The sequence below is a fragment of the Musca autumnalis genome, unplaced genomic scaffold (genome assembly GCF_047663935.1).
Source record: "Musca autumnalis isolate F117 unplaced genomic scaffold, ASM4766393v1 scaffold_3, whole genome shotgun sequence".
Classification (NCBI taxonomy): Eukaryota; Metazoa; Arthropoda; class Insecta; order Diptera; family Muscidae; genus Musca; species Musca autumnalis.
The window spans coordinates 7,351,825-7,360,451 of NW_027411866.1; the positions used below are offsets into that span (position 1 = coordinate 7,351,825).

Here is an 8,627-nt window from a genome sequence, read left to right on the forward strand (position 1 = left end):
GTTTTTATTTAAATTTTAAGCTCTTCAAGTTTGATATTCTTATCTTACTTGGTTTGTGTACTCACTATGATGATTTCCAACTCTTTATTTACGACCATATGATGGAATTTTGGTAGGGTTGTTTTCTGAGTGTGGTGAGGTTATGTTTTTGACCACTTTATGCTCGGGCTAAAGTGTCTCCCTCTATATCTCGCATGTATATCCCTGTGCACATTTATACAGCGATATTGACTGAGGGTTAATCCTTTGATCAACTTTAAAGGATTATTTTCCACAATATCCTGTACAAATGACAAGATTATTTGTTTTATTTATTATAAAAGAGATATAAAATGAAATAGTTGCAATTTAATGCTTACCCGAGTAAAAAAAAACAATTTTGAATGTCAAAAATTTAGATTGAGTATATGAAATTTGAACTATGAAATTTGTTGATGTACGTGTGAGATGTTAATTATCTTCTATAAAACAGAATAATGAAATTAATAATTAACTATTTCCACTTTTCCATACATACTTTAACTGTGTTACGTTATTTTATTTAAATAAAAATCTTATGTTGAGGTTAACTTTTTTTTATCACACCACTTGAAACTTTGTTGTCACTGGTTTAGGTAAACTCGTTGAATAATCTTTAAAGTGACATCTAGCAAGGTCAGTTGGCACATGGAGATAAAGTTTCAGAGATGATTTTTCATGGAACATTTAAGAACATATGCTGAAACTTGTGATTAAATGGGACTAGTACCGGAGTAAGTAGACTAGATGGCGCTAATCGAAATATGATAAAAAAAACCAAATGGAAATTCATTCAGATAAATGAAATAATTTCATGTTAACCGGATTATTGGTTAATTCGTAGAAAAGATAATCACACATTTTTAATATTTATTATTATTTAATAAAAAATTTCCATGTTCAACAAATCATACATGTTTTATTTTCTTCAATCTGATCGTTCAACTATTTGTTGGATACAGTTTGAAAAGCCCTGGGATGATATAGTGTTGTATAACGACGTCATATGTAATTGACGAACCTTACAACACTAATATATGGACAGCTGACTTTATTTTTATTTACTTTTTTCCTTTGCCGGCAAAGGCAACAATTGCTAGAATAAATTAACAAATATTGAAAGCAAATATTTTAACAACATTATTGTCGTGCCTGGAATGAGATCAAATCACAGCCAATAAGTGGAAAGAGTGAAAGGAGGTATGCTGGCATATTTTGTGGTTGATGTGGATGGACGGACATATTCATGCCACAGCCAAAGGTGGCTGGAAAGAAAAGCAGTATGAATGTATGTGTTGTGTGTCTGGATATACGCAGGCCACAGCCAGAGGTGGCTGTCACAAAGCCAATGCTTTTTGTGAAACCTGTGAAACAAAAAGTATTGGGAATGATTTTTATGTTCGCAGGTAATATTATGTTAGCTGTGCTTCTTTATAATGGTCTAATGTTTGTTTACATTTTGATTTCAGGTATCATTGTTCTCTTATTACATTCTGGCAACAGTATATATGAAAGAATCTTAAACATATTTTTCAAACAGAGATTCATTACTAATTATGGTGTACAATAAGAAATATTGTCAAAGATGAGCAAGCATCAAAATATCTAACAACGATACTATGCATTGTGCTATTGTGTATGCAGGCAAGTTGCATATTTGGATTGACATAAGTGGAAAGTATTCTTCCATTCGACCCTTTTTTATAAAACAAATTCTTATCGTGTTTGGTTTTTTTTCAGGTATGTTGCTGTGTAGTGTGCATTGTTGTGCTTATGGGCAACAGTAAATATGATTGTTTATGATTAATGTACACATGATGATTTGGATAACACCGATGTTATTATACAACAAGCTGACATTTTTGAAAAAAGGTGCCGGAAACATGCATGGTTTATGTATAAAATTTTTTTACAAAGAGGATTTTCCGTTTTGCTATTGAGGCAGTCCAATTGACATGTGGGCACATGTATATATCCAGTATCCAGTAACAAATAAATTACAATAGAAATGGGCAACTATAACATTTTATCAGAAGGTATATTTCCATTTTTCTATTTTTTATGGTCGTTTTGTAACGAAATACTTTTTTCTTTTAAGATATATTTTAGGAACGCTTGGCAGTTTATAAATATTTTGATGTGACATAAATAATTCTTGCCAGTTGTTCTTGTTGGCGTTTCTGCTACCTGTTTTTAGTTTTGTGTGTGGGTAATATCAAAGGTAAGTACATATTTGACCACCATTTCTGCAGTAGCAAGAAGATATTATTTGTGTTTATTATTTGTTATTATTATTTTTCTTTGCAGGTATTTAGATGTACCGTCTTATCAGGCAATAAGAATGACAAATATCTACCTTTTTGGCGAGGTACTAGGATGTTAAGCAAATCGCACATACAACTGTTTTAACGATTTGGGACAATGTATACAAAGCTATATGTGTATTGTTCAAGGATAAACAACATTTTGACTTTAAATGGAAAAATTTGAGTGAGTGTTTTTAAAACCATTATGGTAATTTTTCCTATTTTAATGTATGATATTTGTTTCCTTGTAGGAATATTCAATGAGTGTGTGCACCTTTTTGTTGTGCAGGTTGTTTTTTTAATTTTTACAAATGTTGTGGGATCGCGACTATTCATGTGAATGCCAATTTCTCTACCTGTGTGTATGGGCAACATTGTGTGTACAAATGCGATGAATGTACAACGGACGAGTTTTGTCAGATAAGTGAATTTAACACATACCACAATATAATGTTTTTACTAATCCTTGTTTTTCTTTTTTTTTCAGGTTAAAACTTGTTTATTATTTTAAATAACCCTTTTTCTTGTTATTTTTCAGATGCTGTTAAATTAATGGCCGAATTTTTTACCATATAAACAAGTGATGGCATCGATGTGGAAATTTATTAATTTTTGTATTGTGGATTAATCCATTAACAACAGCAGCTTTTTGGGTGTGTGGTGAGAATATGCTGAATTGAACTAATCTTAGATATAAGCATTCTTACTAACATCATTGTTTGAGATGTTGTGCGTGAATTGTACCGATTAGTTGACCTTTTAAGTTTTCAACTTCGTAGTAGCAATTCCCGATAGCTTTTCTTATCATGCATTTAAGCCAGGGTTTGCAGAATTTTGCATTAATTCCTTTGGCAAAATTACTCTGCACAAAGTTTTTCCTATAGACTTCCTGTCCAGGTTTATATGATACAATTCGGCTTCTTCTATTGTATGAACGAGTATTACGTTCATAAGCCTCATGTAATTTCTTATTTATGTTCTTGTGTAGAATTTGCATATTATCTGATGCAGGTAGAATCTCCAGACTACCATCTTCCAGTGCATCTAGTTTTCTTAAGATTGCATACGCATCTGCGTGTGTAATCATATTATAGCCTGTTAAGGCAAAATATGGAGATGTACCTGTTGAGGCGTGTAACGTCGATCGCAAGGCACACTCGATTTTGGGTAACTTCTCATCCCATTTAGATTGATCAGAGTTTATGTAGCTTCGTATACTACTGAGAATTGTCTGGTTCACACGCTCACTAGCGTTTGCTTGTGGTGCGTGTATTGCTGTTCTAATATGTTTAATACCAAACAATTTCAAAGTATCTGTAAACATTTCGGACGTAAATTGTCTTCCATTATCAGAATGGATGAATTCTGGTACGCCGAATTTATAGAAAACTTCTTCTACCAAGAATTTTGTAACTTGGGTTACAGTGGCTTTTGTCATTGCTTTTAGTAGCACAAATTTGGTTTTATGGTCCAATACAATAAATATGTAAGCTTTTCCTGATTTAGTTCTTGGGTAAGGGCCTAGAAAATCTACATAGATTTTCTGAAACGGTCTTTGGGTTACGACTTCGTTACCCATAGGTGGCCTTAATATCTGTTTAGGATGTTTGGTTTCCTTACATATTTGACAATTGTTTACATATTCTTTTGTTTCATACGCCATTGTTGGCCAATAAAAATATTGCCTTATATTGTGCAATGTTTTTGATATGCCACCATGACATGTGTTGTTATCGTGAGATTTCTTTATTATTTCTGCTGTTAGTGTGTCTGGAAGCCATATCTTCCAACAGTCATCTTCACTTTCAACATCTGTTCGGTTAAATTTGACCCTTTTGTACACGACACCTTCGCACACTTTTAGGTCAGGTAGACGGTCTTTATTTTGTTCTATGGTGTCAATAAGCGTTAAATATTTGTTGTTTTTAAACTCATCAGAGTTGAAATTAATAATTGAAGCATTATCTAGGGTTATTTCGTCCATGTCCATACGCGAAAGCATATCAGGTACGACGTTTTTAGTACCTTTACGGTGCTCTATGCTAAACTTATATCCTTGGAGTTTTAAACTCCATCTCGCAAGTCTTCCGTTTAAATCTTTCTGTCGCATGAGCCATTGTAAACTGGAATGGTCGGTAATGACCGTAAATTCCATGAGCTCAATATACTGCCTAAATCGCTCTATTGCGAGTATGACCGCTAGGCATTCTTTTTCCGTCGTAGAATAATTGCGTTGGGCACTGTTCAGTTTCTTGGAAAAATATTCAATTGGATGTTCTCCATTATCATCATCTTTCTGAAAAAGAACAGCCCCAACTCCGACGTTAGACGCGTCACACTGTACGAAGAATGGCCTAGCAAAGTCAGGACTCGACAATATTGGACTGGAGGTTAAGCAAACTTTCAATTTTTCAAATGATTCTAAGGCTTCAGGCGTCAAGACAAATTTTGGGCACCTTTTCAATGTGTCAGTCAAAGGAGCAGTCAGAGTGGAAAATTCATGGATGAATCTGCGATACCATCCTACTGTTCCTAAGAATTTTCTCACATCTTTCTGACATCTAGGTGGTTTTATATTGACGATTGCTTCTATCTTCCCAGGATCAGGCTTGAGTTTACCTGCTCCCACAAGATACCCTAGATATTTTAACTCCTTGTAGCAAAATTTGGATTTTTCCATATTAATGGTCAAACCTGCGCTAGTGAGTCTATTTCCTACTACCTGTAACATTGCTACATGATCATCAAAACTTTGTGACACCACCAGCAAATCGTCTAAGTACACAAATATTCGGTCCTTCAACTCTGGAGGAATAACTTTGTCCATCAGGCGGCACATCCTTTGAGCAGCATTGCACAGTCCAAAAGGCATGACCTTGAATTGGTAGTGGGGTCTACCCTGGACCGTGAATGCTGTCAAAGGACGGCTCGATTCCTCCAGAGGAATCTGCCAGAATGCGTCCTTAAGATCGATTGCGGTTATGTAATGTGTGTCACCTAGCCTGGCCAATAACCCGTCAATATTCGGCAAAGGGTAAGCGTCTTTTCTAGTCACTTTGTTTAGCTCCCTTGCGTCAAGACATAAGCGGTTTTTGTTTGGCTTAATGACTAGTGTCACCCGATTATTCCACTCTGCGTTTGTTGCTACCTCTATCACGTCTAAGTCCAACATACGATCCAGTTCATCGTACATTAATTTCTGAACTGCTGGACTGACTGGAAAATATCTCATCTTCTTTGGGATAGCATTTCCAACATCAATTGTATGTTTTTCGAGATGAGTTTTTCCCAGTCCGTGTTTCGTATAACAACGAAATGAGAGCTTCGCGTTTTCTAGTTTGATGTTTTGTTCGTATGTCAGGTTATGTATATTTTTGTCCTCAATATTGTTGATGACGTCATCAGACAATTCATTTATATCAGGATCGAAAGATATTTTGATATTTAGCATTTGCCAAAAATCATATCCCAATATGAGGCATTGTTTTAAATTGGGCACTAAATACAAAGTTAACTCTTTGGTTTTATTTCCACATTGGATGCTAACTTTTATTTTGCCTATGATTTCCTGTTGTTTACCGTCTGCTGTTTTGATAGTGGATTTAAAATTATGGATATGTGCATTGATTAATTTGGCATTTTCTATGCAATTTTTGCCTAAGCAACTAACTGATGCACCACTGTCCATAAGACCCGTGAATGCAATTCCGTTTAATTTTACATCCATGTATGGTCTGATGTCGTTAGCTACCTCTAAACATGCAGATGCTATTTCTTTTCGTTCTTTTTTTCTATTTGTATATGATTGTCTAGCCTTTACTATCTTTTTAGTTATCGCCGGTACAAAATCTTGAAAAATTTCTGCCCTTTTTTGGTTATATATTTCTAACCTTTGTTCGTAAGGAACAATAATTTTTAATTTTGGTGTTTGTTTCGACAAATTTTCATTTTTGGTTGGCAGTATAGTTGGTTTCTGTTGAGTATATTTTGAATTGGTATGTGATTCTGGTTCTATGCTTATTACTGGCTTGCATTCTGTTGAGAACATGGGGTACCAGTCTTCCCCATGCTCTTCCCTTGGTTTCCCATACATCTTGGACATTTTGGCGAAGTGACCCCATCGAACCCACACCTGTAGCAGAATATGTTTCGTTGGTCCAAATCACAGTCCATAAATGTGTGGCCCGATTGTTTACAGTTCCAACAAGTTAATATCTTGGTTGGTACTGTTTGATTTTTATGCATAGCTTCAACATCAAATATTGGTTGGAAAGATTCGTCCTGTTCTAGTTCAAGTTCATGAACCCTTCTATAGTTCTGATGTTGTTGCCTGAATGATAACCGCTTAGATATTGTAACCTCAGCTCGTTTGCATTCTTCAAGGAGGTCATCAATTGTATCAATATATTTAGCATAGATCAATTGAACTAAACCATCCTTGAGATTGTCTTTTATGATTTTCACGATCTCAAATTCTGGGATCGGTATCCTCATTTGGTTTTTCAGACGGACAATTTCTGATATATAGATGTCGGCAGTTTCCGATGGAAGCTGTCGACGATCTATTATCTTGCGTTGGATTTCGAAATCGCTTTCGAAATTACGAAATTTTTTTATAAAATGGTATTTCAGATGTTGCCATTCGCAGATAGGATTTTGCTGTCTGAATAACCAAAGCCATTCAGAAGCTCTGCCTGCTAGAAGATGGTGAAATCCTTTCACAAAAACGTCTAAAGGACAATTATAGTCCAATCTTAATGATTCTGCCCTAAATACAAATTCTTCAACACTAATTGATTTCGACGAACCATCGAATTTTAATCCCCACTTTTGGAGCTGTAGGGGTGTTATTGGTTTATAACCAAAAGAAAAGTTCTGATTCATATTGTGTGGATATGAGTCTCTAGTGACTTGTGGCGGATAATTCGTACCACGTTGTCGTTGTTGTTGGGAGTTTATATTGTTTTGTTGTGTATTGGGCGGTACTGTATCTGTCCTAATTGGCTCTTGTGTGATATTGAGTGACATATTTCTTAGAGAATCAATTGTGTCTCTCACTGTCTGAGATACCCTTGAAGCTAGACGATCCTCCATAGTTTGCAATGTTTCAGACTGAGCTATTCGTACTGAAGCACTAATATACTCTCTGAGACTTGGACCATCATTGGTATTAATTGGTGCATCTATGTTAATATTGTTATTACAGGCTGGAATTGCCGGATGTGAATCTGAATTGTTTGATTCATTGTGACCTGTTAGACTACTATATGGTGGTCTTGTAATAGACGAGCTTCCGTCAGGTGATAATGTTTGTTGACCTGTTGTAGGAAAAGGATTCACAGACATGAGTGGTTGAATACCAGTTCCTACAATGGTTGTATTTGCCTCTTGTGTTGAAATCTGAGAAATGTTCATGTTGTTATTACCGATAGGGTTGGAAGTAGTGGTTGGTAAAGAATTATAACCTGCAGCTTGAGATGTGCTGGCACCAGAATTTAGAACAATACCAGTATTAAACATTGCAGCGTAGGAGGTGCTGGCAGCATTAATACCATTGGTTGTCGAATTGTTTTTATTTGCAAGTCTATTAGAAGTTCTGGTAGGAACTGCGTTTTTATTGGGCATTGTAAGACTAATTCAGAAAGATCAAAGAACGATATTGTTGGTGATGCAAACAGATATTGAGATCAAAAACGTGAAAATGGAAAAATTATTGCTTAAACTTAATCGAGATGTATTGGTATTTTTTAAAAATAGACGTTAAATATTTGTATATAGAAATTGTTTTGGAAACTTAGATATTTTTATATAATATTATAATAATTATTATTTTTAAATATTTCTTAATTTTTTTACTAATATTTTTTTCTATTTTTTTGTTATTTTTTTCAGGTAGTAATTTTTTTGGAATATTACTTTTATAATTTTTTTTTTGTATATATAATTTTGATATTTTTCTATATTTTTTTGTTAACTTAATTGTAAATATGTGTATGTGTAATATTTTTATATATTTTGGCAGTATTTTGTTTGTTTAATTATTATTTTAAATATTTGTTAAATTTACTTTTACAAAACCAAATTTATATATTTTTAAATATATTCAATCAAATTATATAAATATATTTTTTTTTTATTTTTAACTATAAAGTTATTGTTTTCTTACTGTATTAAAGTATTTGATATGTTTATTATTAACAACAATATGGTTGTTTTAATCTTTGCATATATATTTTTAATATTGTTTATATAATTTTGGTTTTGTTTTGGATATTTGTATTAATTAAATATTATATAAAATCA

The 8,627-nt window shown here is 33.7% G+C and overlaps 1 long non-coding RNA gene across 4 annotated transcripts; it reads left to right on the forward strand.

The window, feature by feature from the left end:
* Positions 1-613: 613 nt before the first annotated feature.
* Positions 614-8,348, forward strand: LOC141399797 (uncharacterized). 4 transcript variants are annotated; one of them, XR_012411959.1, is made up of 7 exons: positions 614-1,424; positions 1,559-2,054; positions 2,117-2,239; positions 2,326-2,508; positions 2,576-2,748; positions 2,812-2,977; positions 8,217-8,348. It is a non-coding gene; the product is annotated as an uncharacterized lncRNA (long non-coding RNA). The 4 variants fall into 4 exon arrangements; XR_012411957.1 differs by having other exon boundaries at positions 1,488-2,054; positions 2,576-2,977; XR_012411956.1 differs by having other exon boundaries at positions 2,576-2,977.
* The last annotated feature ends 279 nt before the right edge of the window (positions 8,349-8,627 follow it).